The sequence below is a fragment of the Syngnathus floridae genome, unplaced genomic scaffold (assembly GCF_059516105.1).
Source record: "Syngnathus floridae isolate MCC-2025c unplaced genomic scaffold, RoL_Sflo_1.0 HiC_scaffold_410, whole genome shotgun sequence".
NCBI classification, from domain to species: domain Eukaryota; kingdom Metazoa; phylum Chordata; class Actinopteri; order Syngnathiformes; family Syngnathidae; genus Syngnathus; species Syngnathus floridae.
In genome coordinates this window covers 9,873-23,155 of record NW_028284331.1, presented here as the reverse complement: position 1 = coordinate 23,155, position 13,283 = coordinate 9,873, and the positions used below count along the sequence as shown (strand labels likewise).

General features: G+C 41.9%; 1 long non-coding RNA gene across 1 annotated transcript; it reads left to right on the top strand.

Annotated features, from left to right (window-relative positions):
• Positions 1–836: 836 nt before the first annotated feature.
• On the top strand, positions 837–1,631 carry LOC148377083 (uncharacterized). The gene is made up of 4 exons (XR_015856988.1): positions 837–975; positions 1,060–1,130; positions 1,267–1,371; positions 1,516–1,631. It is a non-coding gene; the product is annotated as an uncharacterized LOC148377083 (long non-coding RNA).
• Positions 1,632–13,283: the final 11,652 nt, after the last annotated feature.

Sequence of the window (13,283 nt, the reverse complement as noted above, 5' to 3'; positions counted from 1 at the left end):
AGATGGCAAGCTTGGTAAGTCGACGCGGACAACGGCGGCGTGCCAACAGAGTCCACTGCATTTGTGTTCCACAGAGAAGGCCTAGTTCGCTCAATGACCTGGACCGCGGTTGCGGCCAGCAGGACGGTGAAATGGAGTTCCTTCAAGTTGTGGAGCAGCGGCACATCATCGACGACTTGTCCAAGGTCTTCAGGCAGGCGACTCGGTGCACGTACGGCAGCGCCGCGCTCGCTCGCTGTCGCCAGGAAACCTTTTCCGTCCAAAGCTTGGCCGGCGGCCGCCATCCAAAAAATTGGCCCCTTAAATTCCGACCTTTCAAGCAGGAGCATTGTGCGCACGCGTTTGAACACGCTTTAGACTTGTTTTGCCGTTTTCAGCAGCTCAAAGCTCCCGTTTTGTCAGCGCCTTTGCCACTCGCTGTGCGCTGAAAACGACGGACTTGCCCGGCTGCTCAGCCCGTCAACCATGAGCCGCGAGCGCGACGTCATTGTCCGTAGGCAGCTAGTGGCAAAATGCACCCTGTTAGAGTTGCGCTCGCTCCAACTTATTTTGCAAGAACCACACGGGAGACAAGTAAGTTCTTTTGGACACCTGCAGGTGGAGAGTCCATCCGTTGTACGAATGAAGTCTGACTCTCGGCTCCTGCACGAGCATTTTAATTAAGAGAAACAGGGTGGGTGTAAGAGTGGATTGAATAGAGGAAGCCCTTGACCTCTAGTCAAAACATAGCAAGGGGTGTTTTACGACTTTGTGTAGGAAGGGATAAGCGATAGGGATAAATAAGGGATAAATAATATTATTTATTACAGGTCGCAGTCAAAGTCAAAGCAACACAATGATACGATAAAGATAATCTGGAAAACCCTGACACACCCTGTAGTTGTCACTTTTGGAAAAGACGAGCGTCCCTCCAATCATCGCCGGTGACGTGTTTTTCAGGCTCTGGAGACAGGAGCTCATGTCAGAAATGTCATTGTGAGTCGCGTTTGTTTCTGCGCCGGAGCCGTTCGTTCCCTTTGCATCCAAAGAATCTCAAAGGCGGATTATTTGTGTCGACAGGAGAGAGATTTGATGCTACGATACCGACGTCGAGAATCTCTGAGGAGGAACAAAGCGTGAGGTCCTGCAAGGTGAGTCTGTTTGTTTGCGGCTGCTTGGTGTTGCGCAAGATGAAATGGCCTTTTTCTCGCTATCGTTCCTCTCGTCGATTCATCGTGAGGTGTCGCTTCAGTTTGTTCAGAGAGATGTTTGCTTCCGCGCCCGCAGGTCATCGAAACATTTTACGGCTACGACGAAGACGTGTTGGTGGACTCGGACGGATCGTCCTTGTCTTTTCACACCGACAGAACCCCCGACACGGAACCCGAAGAGGTAGCCCGCCATTTCTGCCAGCGTATTGGCACCAAACATTCCTCTTCAGCCTGGAATCGGACTCGTCTTTGCGTCGCGGGTGCTTTGTCGCCGGTCTGACTGATTCTGGTACTAGTGCTGTGTTGCATTGGTGTGTGCATGAAGAGGCGGAGCTTCGCTACCGCCAGCTGACGCAAGAATATCAAGCGCTGCAACGAGCCTACGCTCTGCTAGCCCAGACCAGCGAAAGGGGACTACGACGCCGAGAAGGAGATCAAGGTGGCGCCCCTTCCCGCAACCCCCGGCCGGGTCGCAGCCTCCCCGTTCTCACCCAGCCTCGGGTGTTCTCTGGTCTGAAAGGAGGAGGAGGAGCCTCCCTCCTCCTCCTTTCAGACCAGAGAAAAGCTGATGGTAGAAATGGGTCACTATCAAAGCAGAGTAGCAGATCTGGAGTCAGCGCTGAAGCAACAAGGACAGGTAAGCTCATCAATGAGCACACCTTTTTCTCAGACAAAATAGCTACATTCTTCAGTCACTCATCCGTCTGGCATTACTGGACCAACCCCCCCCCCCCCCCCCCCCGAACGTGGCTGGGAAAATGCGGAGAAAAGCAAATGTCATTTTCCAGTCAACCAAAGAATTTGTGGATGAAAATGACACAACATTCCAAAGCTGTCCACGCGTTTGTCTCTTCTAGAATGTCAAGTGGGTGGAGGAGAAGCAGCTGCTGCGTCAGAGCAATCAGCAGTTGGCCGAAAAGGTGACGGAAAGAAAGGCGCTGGGCGGAGTCGCTTGGCGTCACACCTGTCGGGAAGCCCCGCAGATGAGGTCTGACTGTCTTTTCAGGTCAGGCGGATGGAGGCGGAAGAAGCGCGTCTGAAAGAGCACATCCAGGATATCCGAGACCAAAACGAACTGCTTGAGTTCCGCATCCTGGAGCTGGAGGTGGGAAGACTCGCACAAGCGTGTTGAGGCCAGAGATGTGACGGACGGACGGACGGACGGACGGACGGATGCATGCCTCTGCCTTTCAGGAGAGGGAGTGGCGCTCCCCCGTCTTGAAGTTTCTGCAAGTCCGTTTCCCAGACGGCCTCAGCCCTTTGCAGATCTACTGCGAGGCCGAGGGCGTGAGCGTACGTAAGGCGTCCCTCGCAACCCTAACCTTAACCCGAGGTCCCAGAACACCTTACATTGCTCCTTGCGCCTTTCCCCCGGACATCGTCATCAGTGATCTGATGAAGAAGCTGGACATCCTGGGCTATAACGCCGTAAGTGTATGTCGAACTCCTTATGTTCGCACTCCACGAGACTCGGCGGCTCAAATGTGACTTTTGGAAGGCTTTGCGCTGAAAGAAGCTTGTTGACGCTGTGCCTTTGGGCTCTTGCAGAATCTCACCAACGAGGAGCAGGTGGTCGTGATTCACGCCAGGACCCTTCTCACCCTAGCCGAGAAGGTAACGCGCACGTCCACGCACGCTCTCGCATTCTGCTTATGTGACAGCAGCCTTTCCTCAGTGGTTAGAATACATCAAAGTGACCAAGTCAGCACTTCAACAGAAGATGTTGGACATTGAAAGTGAGAAGGTAGACAGACACGCGACATCAGCCAAGGGGAACTCCGGCAATGTGCCCCAACAATTCTGACCTTGAGCTGTGCTAGGATATGTTCTGCAAGCAGAAGGGCTACCTGGATGAAGAGTTGGACTTCAGGAAGTGTTCCATGGACCAGGCTCATAAGGTAAGCCGCCCTCAAATCTCCCGCCGGACCACTGATGGACGAGGATTGCGGCCCAGAGGATCCTGGAGCTGGAGGCCATGTTGTACGAGGCGCTACCGCAGCGGGACTGCCCCGCCACGGACGGCGAAAAAGCCAGCCACGCTGGCGTGAATGACGTGCTGACGGCGGATCAGAGAGAAGAGCTTAGGAGCGCCGTGGACCAATGGAAGCGAGCCCTGATGTGCGAGTTGAGGGAGCGCGACGCTTGCATCCTCCAAGAGAGAATGGATCTGCTGCACAGCGCGCAACAGGTAAGGGCCCAAAGCCAGCCCGGCACTTACTTGCACGCTTACTGGCTTTTGAATGCCACTTTCCATTTGTCCGTCCTAGAGGAACAAAGAGCTGAAAGAATTCATCGAAGCTCAGAAGAGACAAATCAAACAATTGGAGGAGAAGTTTCTGTTTCTCTTTCTATTCTTCTCCTTGGCCTTCATTCTGTGGCCCTAACACCAGCTGGTGAGTGAGCTCCAGCGGCACCGCACTCGACACCTCCGATACACTGCCAGCCGGTCTCAGACGTTGGCAGACGCTCCGATGCCAACGTATACCCCCCGCCACGGTGACAGAGGCACCGCGTCACACCGGCGCTCATCCAATCAGAAGGCAGGAAAAGCAAATTCACATGCAGGGCACTTTTGAACCAGAAGAGAGCGCCACAAAAAACGGTTGTTGCCCCAAACGCGCACTAAAAAGGGTCAGAATAACAAGAGTCCCACTGGCCAGCCGGGGCCACCCGTCCAGCTGTTTCTTCAGGGGGGAAAAAAATTGGAGTCACCGGTGAGTACATTTTGCATTTAGCTCTGCTTTTCTGCTTCTGTCTTCAAGTGTGTGGCATCCTGCGATCAAAGAGTCAGCCAACCCCAAAGCGGTTGACCTCAACGTCCCACCACCATGCCTACCAGAGCAGGTGACGTGATGCTTTGGACATCCTTCCGTCTCAGATGCCCAAAAGTACTCTTTGCCACATCTGCGGCAATACGGTGTCTTTTCAAAGGTGCAAATAAATCCAGCGTGGGCGGAACACGCACGTCTTCGGTTTTTCCCGCTTTGTTTGTGTGACAGCTGTTGTGAAAATTTTATACAAATAAAGTTGTATAGTACAGGTTTGGCCAAGCCGCAACTCCCGAACCGCATGCGGCTCTTTTATGTTCATATCAACATTTGTGTGTGTGTGTGTGTGTGTGTGTGGGTGGGGGGGGGGTTGTGCGTGTTGGCTTCACTTGAGTTCAATTTGGTATTTTGGTCAAAAGCGCATGTGGTGAAATTCCACAAAGTAGGATGGGCAAACACATTTCTTTAAACTATGAGTGTCAATTGGGCTCTCGAAATGGCAGGGAAAAGATGCACAGCAAAACGAAAATACGTAGATGAACACAGGACGTTTTAATCAGAGTGGGAAAGTTTCTATTTTTTGTTGAACGTGATGGCAAACCATTCTGCCTGATATGTCAGACCTCAGCGCATTTCAAAGATTCAAATCTTCAGCGCCATGCACTTCAGCTCACTCCATGCTAACATTGATCAGGCGTCGAACCCGCATCATCATGCTTAAGAGGTGGCCATGCTAACCAGTGCGCCATTATGTCAACGCATAATAACTAAGTCTACTGGTCAAAACAGCGGTTACTATATGACGTCGCTACGTCGTGGTCACGTGACGCAGACAAGACGTCAATGGACGTGGGCAGAGTTAACTTGTTTAAAAGGGAGTAGGCAGAAGAAATATTTAATTTATTTAAATCTATTTTGAGTGCACACCATTATGCCAATGCATAACAACTGTAAATCTACTAAACAAAACAGCGGTTGCTATATGACATCTGCCACGTCGTGGTCACGTGACATACGTGACGTCGATGGGCGTAACTTTCGCCGGAATTCAAATCCGCGGGGAGAGTTAACTTGTTTAAAAGAGAGTGGGCAGAAGAATTATTTAATTTATTTAAATCTATTTGGTGTGTGCGCCATTATGTCAATGCATAACAACTGTAAGTCTACTAAACAAAACAGTGGTTGCTATTTGACGTCTGCCACGTCGTGGTCACGTGACGCGGACGTGACGTCGACGCCTACTTTACATCCCACCGATCACAGGACTCCTCGGCTGCATAACCGTGCCCCCTTCCCAACCAATCGGATTTGCTATACGCGAAAACGACGCCAATGGAAAGAGCTTCCGCCCAAATTTAAATCCGTGGGCGTGGCTCGCAGCAGGAAGTAGGAAAATGGCGGCGATGTTGACAAAGACACAGCGGATGGTAACATACGACTAACAAGAGAAATATTTTTATTTTCTGCTTGCAACTGGACCGTCCAGAGCGTACACGGTAAGTACAACTCATCGTTTTTAAAAAGAAGTACTTTTGTTGCCCTGAAAAGCGAGTGAGCGTGGCGTTTGTGGGGGACGTCGAATTTCGACGATTCTTTCTGGTCAACGGTTGTAAATGATTGTGTTGATTAAAAAAGAAAACTTGATGTAACTCTACTTTTAACTGCCGTTTCAGATAGATTTGGAATTGCATCACATCCAATTTTGCCTAGAGCGTACACGGTAAGTAACACTCGTTGTGTTTAAGGAGATTTACGTTTGTAATAGCAGAAGTGTAGCCGCGTTGCGTTGTACGTGTGAATGTTGGTCCGGGCGAAATGTTAATGTTTAATTTCATTCCTTTAGGTTCCACGGTGTTTGTTGGCTGCAAGTTTTCCACTGCAAGAAGAGGCTCATATCATTGACCAGGAGCGAGCTACAATGGTGAGTAGCCATAACATTTATGTTAAACACTTCCTATTTCATGTCTAACAGTACTTGATTTAACAAATAACCATAAATAAATACAGTGTGGGCACTGAAGTTAACATATGTGATTATACTGCCTAATCTGTCACCGAGTAGATTGTTGCAAAGTAATATAAGATCCAAAGTTGTAATTCAGAATAGTTTTCAAAAGAAGGCCATTAGAATTATATACAAGTCTGATTACCCTGAACAAGCTATTAATTAAATCACAAATTCTTCAATTCAAAGATTTGGTAGATTATCAGACAAATAATGTCTAACAGTAATTGATTTAACACATCACGATAAGTAGATTGAGTGTGGGCACTCTCAAGTTAACATATGTGATTATACTGCCTAATCTGTTACAGAGTATGTTGTTGCCAAGTAATGTAGAATAGATCCAAAGTAGTAATCCAGAATAGTTTTGAAGAGGCCATTAGAATGATAAACAAATCTGATTACCTTGAACATAATAACAAGCTAAGTGTTTAATATGTCCTATGAAGTCAAAATTGGGCACCATCATGTGGTGAAATTTGGAATTGCATCACATCCAATTTTGCCTGGGAACAAACAGATTACATAAATCTTAGTTTTGAATAAGCCACTCCTTCTCAAACAAGTAAACTCTGCCCATTTTGCGCAGTAGATGTTCTGTTAATATCTAGTATTTATACAAAGTCATAATTTAAATTGCTTTCAACCTTCATTCATCGGTTCAACCAACATTACTCGCTCTTATTACCAACTTGTATTGATTTAACTAAGCGTTTAATACTTCCTATCAGGTCTCAAATCGAGATTTGGCAAAATACAATTTCAGCAAATCCAATTTTGCCAGGGAACAAAAATAGATTAAATAAACTAAATAAGTCCTCTTCCCATTAAATAAATCAGAAAAGTCTGTCTTGTAACCAGTCCTCTTCAAACAAGTAAAGTCTGCCCATTTTGTGCCGTAGATTTTGTGTCTATGCCTAGTATTTAAACAAAATCATAATTTAAACGACTTCTTTCCTTCATTCACTTTGGAAATTTGGAATTGCAGCAAATCGAATTTTGGCAGGGAACAAAAATAGATCAATTAAACTAAATAAGTCTTCTTCCCATTAAATAAATTAAAAAAGTCTGTCTTGTAACCAGTCCTTTTCAAACAAGTAAAGTCTGCCCATTTTGTGCCGTCGATTTTGTGTTAATGCCTAGTATTTATACAAAATCATAATTTAAAGGACTTCATTCCTTCATTCACTTTGGAAATTTGGAATTGCAGCACATCAAATTTTGCCTGGGAAGAAAAGTAGATTAAATAAATTTAATAAGTCTTACTACTTCCCATTAAATAAATTAAATACGTCTTACTTGTTCCCACTCCTTTTCAAAACAGTAGTTTAAAACGAGGGCCCTTCACTCAATCTTTAACCTCAACCCCGCACGTTGTGTTGTATCTGTGAATGTTGGTTGTGGCCAAATGATAGTTTTCTTTCATTCGTTTAGGTTCCAAGAAAACTTGATGTAACTCTACTTTTAACTGCCGTTTCAGATAAGCGGGTATTACGTCGCAGTCAAATGCCGCGGATATGACGTAATTGCCCGAACCTCCGCCAAAATTCAAATCTGTTGGCGCGATGGCCGTGAGCCACTGAGCAGCGACGATTATCAACAGAAATATCTTTATTTTCTGCTTGCAACTGGACCGTCTAGAGCGTACACGGTAAGTAACACTCATTGTGTTTAAGGAGATTTACGTTTGTAATAGCAGAAGTGTAGCCGCGTTGCGTTGTACGTGTGAAAATTGGTCGAGGCGAAATGTTAATGTTTAATTTCATTCCTTTAGGTTCCACGGTGTTTGTTGGCTGCAAGTTTTCCACTGCAAGAAGAGGCTCGTATCATTGACCAGGAGCGAGCTACAATGGTGAGTAGCCATAACATTTATGTTAAACACTTCCTATTTCATGTCTAACAGTACTTGATTTAACAAATAACCATAAATAAATACAGTGTGGGCACTGAAGTTAACATATGTGATTATACTGCCTAATCTGTCACGGAGTAGATTGTTGCAAAGTAATATAAGATCCAAAGTTGTAATTCAGAATAGTTTTCAAAAGAAGGCCATTAGAATTATATACAAGTCTGATTACCCTGAACAAGCTATTAATTAAATCACAAATTCTTCAATTCAAAGATTTGGTAGATTATCAGACAAATAATGTCTAACAGTAATTGATTTAACACATCACGATAAGTAGATTGAGTGTGGGCACTCTCAAGTTAACATATGTGATTATACTGCCTAATCTGTTACAGAGTATGTTGTTGCCAAGTAATGTAGAATAGATCCAAAGTAGTAATCCAGAATAGTTTTGAAGAGGCCATTAGAATGATAAACAAATCTGATTACCTTGAACATAATAACAAGCTAAGTGTTTAATATGTCCTATGAAGTCAAAATTGGGCACCATCATGTGGTGAAATTTGGAATTGCATCACATCCAATTTTGCCTGGGAACAAACAGATTACATAAATCTTAGTTTTGAATAAGCCACTCCTTCTCAAACAAGTAAACTCTGCCCATTTTGCGCAGTAGATGTTCTGTTAATATCTAGTATTTATACAAAGTCATAATTTAAATTGCTTTCAACCTTCATTCATCGGTTCAACCAACATTACTCGCTCTTATTACCAACTTGTATTGATTTAACTAAGCGTTTAATACTTCCTATCAGGTCTCAAATCGAGATTTGGCAAAATACAATTTCAGCAAATCCAATTTTGCCAGGGAACAAAAATAGATTAAATAAACTAAATAAGTCCTCTTCCCATTAAATAAATCAGAAAAGTCTGTCTTGTAACCAGTCCTCTTCAAACAAGTAAAGTCTGCCCATTTTGTGCCGTAGATTTTGTGTCTATGCCTAGTATTTAAACAAAATCATAATTTAAACGACTTCTTTCCTTCATTCACTTTGGAAATTTGGAATTGCAGCAAATCGAATTTTGGCAGGGAACAAAAATAGATCAATTAAACTAAATAAGTCTTCTTCCCATTAAATAAATTAAAAAAGTCTGTCTTGTAACCAGTCCTTTTCAAACAAGTAAAGTCTGCCCATTTTGTGCCGTCGATTTTGTGTTAATGCCTAGTATTTATACAAAATCATAATTTAAAGGACTTCATTCCTTCATTCACTTTGGAAATTTGGAATTGCAGCACATCAAATTTTGCCTGGGAAGAAAAGTAGATTAAATAAATTTAATAAGTCTTACTACTTCCCATTAAATAAATTAAATACGTCTTACTTGTTCCCACTCCTTTTCAAAACAGTAGTTTAAAACGAGGGCCCTTCACTCAATCTTTAACCTCAACCCCGCACGTTGTGTTGTATCTGTGAATGTTGGTTGTGGCCAAATGATAGTTTTCTTTCATTCGTTTAGGTTCCAAGAAAACTTGATGTAACTCTACTTTTAACTGCCGTTTCAGATAAGCGGGTATTACGTCGCAGTCAAATGCCGCGGATATGACGTAATTGCCCGAACCTCCGCCAAAATTCAAATCTGTTGGCGCGATGGCCGTGAGCCACTGAGCAGCGACGATTATCAACAGAAATATCTTTATTTTCTGCTTGCAACTGGACCGTCTAGAGCGTACACGGTAAGTAACACTCATTGTGTTTAAGGAGATTTACGTTTGTAATAGCAGAAGTGTAGCCGCGTTGCGTTGTACGTGTGAAAATTGGTCGAGGCGAAATGTTAATGTTTAATTTCATTCCTTTAGGTTCCACGGTGTTTGTTGGCTGCAAGTTTTCCACTGCAAGAAGAGGCTCGTATCATTGACCAGGAGCGAGCTACAATGGTGAGTAGCCATAACATTTATGTTAAACACTTCCTATTTCATGTCTAACAGTACTTGATTTAACAAATAACCATAAATAAATACAGTGTGGGCACTGAAGTTAACATATGTGATTATACTGCCTAATCTGTCACGGAGTAGATTGTTGCAAAGTAATATAAGATCCAAAGTTGTAATTCAGAATAGTTTTCAAAAGAAGGCCATTAGAATTATATACAAGTCTGATTACCCTGAACAAGCTATTAATTAAATCACAAATTCTTCAATTCAAAGATTTGGTAGATTATCAGACAAATAATGTCTAACAGTAATTGATTTAACACATCACGATAAGTAGATTGAGTGTGGGCACTCTCAAGTTAACATATGTGATTATACTGCCTAATCTGTTACAGAGTATGTTGTTGCCAAGTAATGTAGAATAGATCCAAAGTAGTAATCCAGAATAGTTTTGAAGAGGCCATTAGAATGATAAACAAATCTGATTACCTTGAACATAATAACAAGCTAAGTGTTTAATATGTCCTATGAAGTCAAAATTGGGCACCATCATGTGGTGAAATTTGGAATTGCATCACATCCAATTTTGCCTGGGAACAAACAGATTACATAAATCTTAGTTTTGAATAAGCCACTCCTTCTCAAACAAGTAAACTCTGCCCATTTTGCGCAGTAGATGTTCTGTTAATATCTAGTATTTATACAAAGTCATAATTTAAATTGCTTTCAACCTTCATTCATCGGTTCAACCAACATTACTCGCTCTTATTACCAACTTGTATTGATTTAACTAAGCGTTTAATACTTCCTATCAGGTCTCAAATCGAGATTTGGCAAAATACAATTTCAGCAAATCCAATTTTGCCAGGGAACAAAAATAGATTAAATAAACTAAATAAGTCCTCTTCCCATTAAATAAATCAGAAAAGTCTGTCTTGTAACCAGTCCTCTTCAAACAAGTAAAGTCTGCCCATTTTGTGCCGTAGATTTTGTGTCTATGCCTAGTATTTAAACAAAATCATAATTTAAACGACTTCTTTCCTTCATTCACTTTGGAAATTTGGAATTGCAGCAAATCGAATTTTGGCAGGGAACAAAAATAGATCAATTAAACTAAATAAGTCTTCTTCCCATTAAATAAATTAAAAAAGTCTGTCTTGTAACCAGTCCTTTTCAAACAAGTAAAGTCTGCCCATTTTGTGCCGTCGATTTTGTGTTAATGCCTAGTATTTATACAAAATCATAATTTAAAGGACTTCATTCCTTCATTCACTTTGGAAATTTGGAATTGCAGCACATCAAATTTTGCCTGGGAAGAAAAGTAGATTAAATAAATTTAATAAGTCTTACTACTTCCCATTAAATAAATTAAATACGTCTTACTTGTTCCCACTCCTTTTCAAAACAGTAGTTTAAAACGAGGGCCCTTCACTCAATCTTTAACCCCAACCCCGCACGTTGTGTTGTATCTGTGAATGTTGGTTGTGGCCAAATGATAGTTTTCTTTCATTCGTTTAGGTTCCAAGAAAACTTGATGTAACTCTACTTTTAACTGCCGTTTCAGATAAGCGGGTATTACGTCGCAGTCATGTGCCGTGGATATGACGTAATTGCCCGAACCTCCGCCAAAATTCAAATCTGTTGGCGCGATGGCCGTGAGCCACTGAGCAGCGACGATTATCAACAGAAATATCTTTATTTTCTGCTTGCAACTGGACCGTCTAGAGCGTACACGGTAAGTAACACTCATTGTGTTTAAGGAGATTTACGTTTGTAATAGCAGAAGTGTAGCCGCGTTGCGTTGTACGTGTGAAAATTGGTCGAGGCGAAATGTTAATGTTTAATTTCATTCCTTTAGGTTCCACGGTGTTTGTTGGCTGCAAGTTTTCCACTGCAAGAAGAGGCTCGTATCATTGACCAGGAGCGAGCTACAATGGTGAGTAGCCATAACATTTATGTTAAACACTTCCTATTTCATGTCTAACAGTACTTGATTTAACAAATAACCATAAATAAATACAGTGTGGGCACTGAAGTTAACATATGTGATTATACTGCCTAATCTGTCACGGAGTAGATTGTTGCAAAGTAATATAAGATCCAAAGTTGTAATTCAGAATAGTTTTCAAAAGAAGGCCATTAGAATTATATACAAGTCTGATTACCCTTAACATAACAACAAGCTATTAATTAAATCACAAATTCTTCAATTCAAAGATTTGGTAGATTATCAGACAAATAATGTCTAACAGTAATTGATTTAACACATCACGATAAGTAGATTGAGTGTGGGCACTCTCAAGTTAACAGATATGATTATACTGCCTAATCTGTTACAGAGTATGTTGTTGCCAAGTAATGTAGAATAGATCCAAAGTAGTAATCCAGAATAGTTTTGAAGAGGCCATTAGAATAATAAACAAATCTGATTACCTTGAACATAATAACAAGCTAAGTGTTTAATATGTCCTATGAAGTCAAAATTGGGCACCATCATGTGGTGAAATTTGGAATTGCATCACATCCAATTTTGCCTGGGAACAAACAGATTAAATAAATCTTAGTTTTGAATAAGCCACTCCTTCTCAAACAAGTAAACTCTGCCCATTTCGCGCAGTAGATGTTCTGTTAATATCTAGTATTTATACAAAGTCATAATTTAAATTGCTTTCAACCTTCATTCATCGGTTCAACCAACATTACTCGCTCTTATTACCAACTTGTATTGATTTAACTAAGCGTTTAATACTTCCTATCAGGTCTCAAGGCAAGATTTGGCAAAATACAATTTCAGCAAATCCAATTTTGCCAGGGAACAAAAATAGATTAAATAAACTAAATAAGTCTTCTTCCCATTAAATAAATCAGAAAAGTCTGTCTTGTAACCAGTCCTCTTCAAACAAGTAAAGTCTGCCCATTTTGTGCCGTAGATTTTGTGTCTATGCCTAGTATTTAAACAAAATCATAATTTAAACGACTTCTTTCCTTCATTCACTTTGGAAATTTGGAATTGCAGCAAATCGAATTTTGCCAGGGAACAAAAATAGATCAATTAAACTAAATAAGTCTTCTTCCCATTAAATAAATTAAAAAAGTCTGTCTTGTAACCAGTCCTTTTCAAACAAGTAAAGTCTGCCCATTTTGTGCCGTCGATTTTGTGTTAATGCCTAGTATTTATACAAAATCATAATTTAAAGGACTTCATTCCTTCATTCACTTTGGAAATTTGGAATTGCAGCACATCAAATTTTGCCTGGGAAGAAAAGTAGATTAAATAAATTTAATAAGTCTTACTACTTCCCATTAAATAAATTAAATACGTCTTACTTGTTCCCACTCCTTTACAAAAAAATAGTTTAAAACGAGGTCCCTTCACTCAACCTTTAACCCTATTTATTCACCTTCTAGGCTAAGTGTTAAAGGCTAAGTGTTAAAGGCTAAGTGTTAAAGGCTAAGTGTTAGAGGCTAAGTGCCAGAGGCTAGGCGCCAGAGGCGAGTTTTTGTGGGCTGAAGTTTTAGTGGGGTTAGTGTG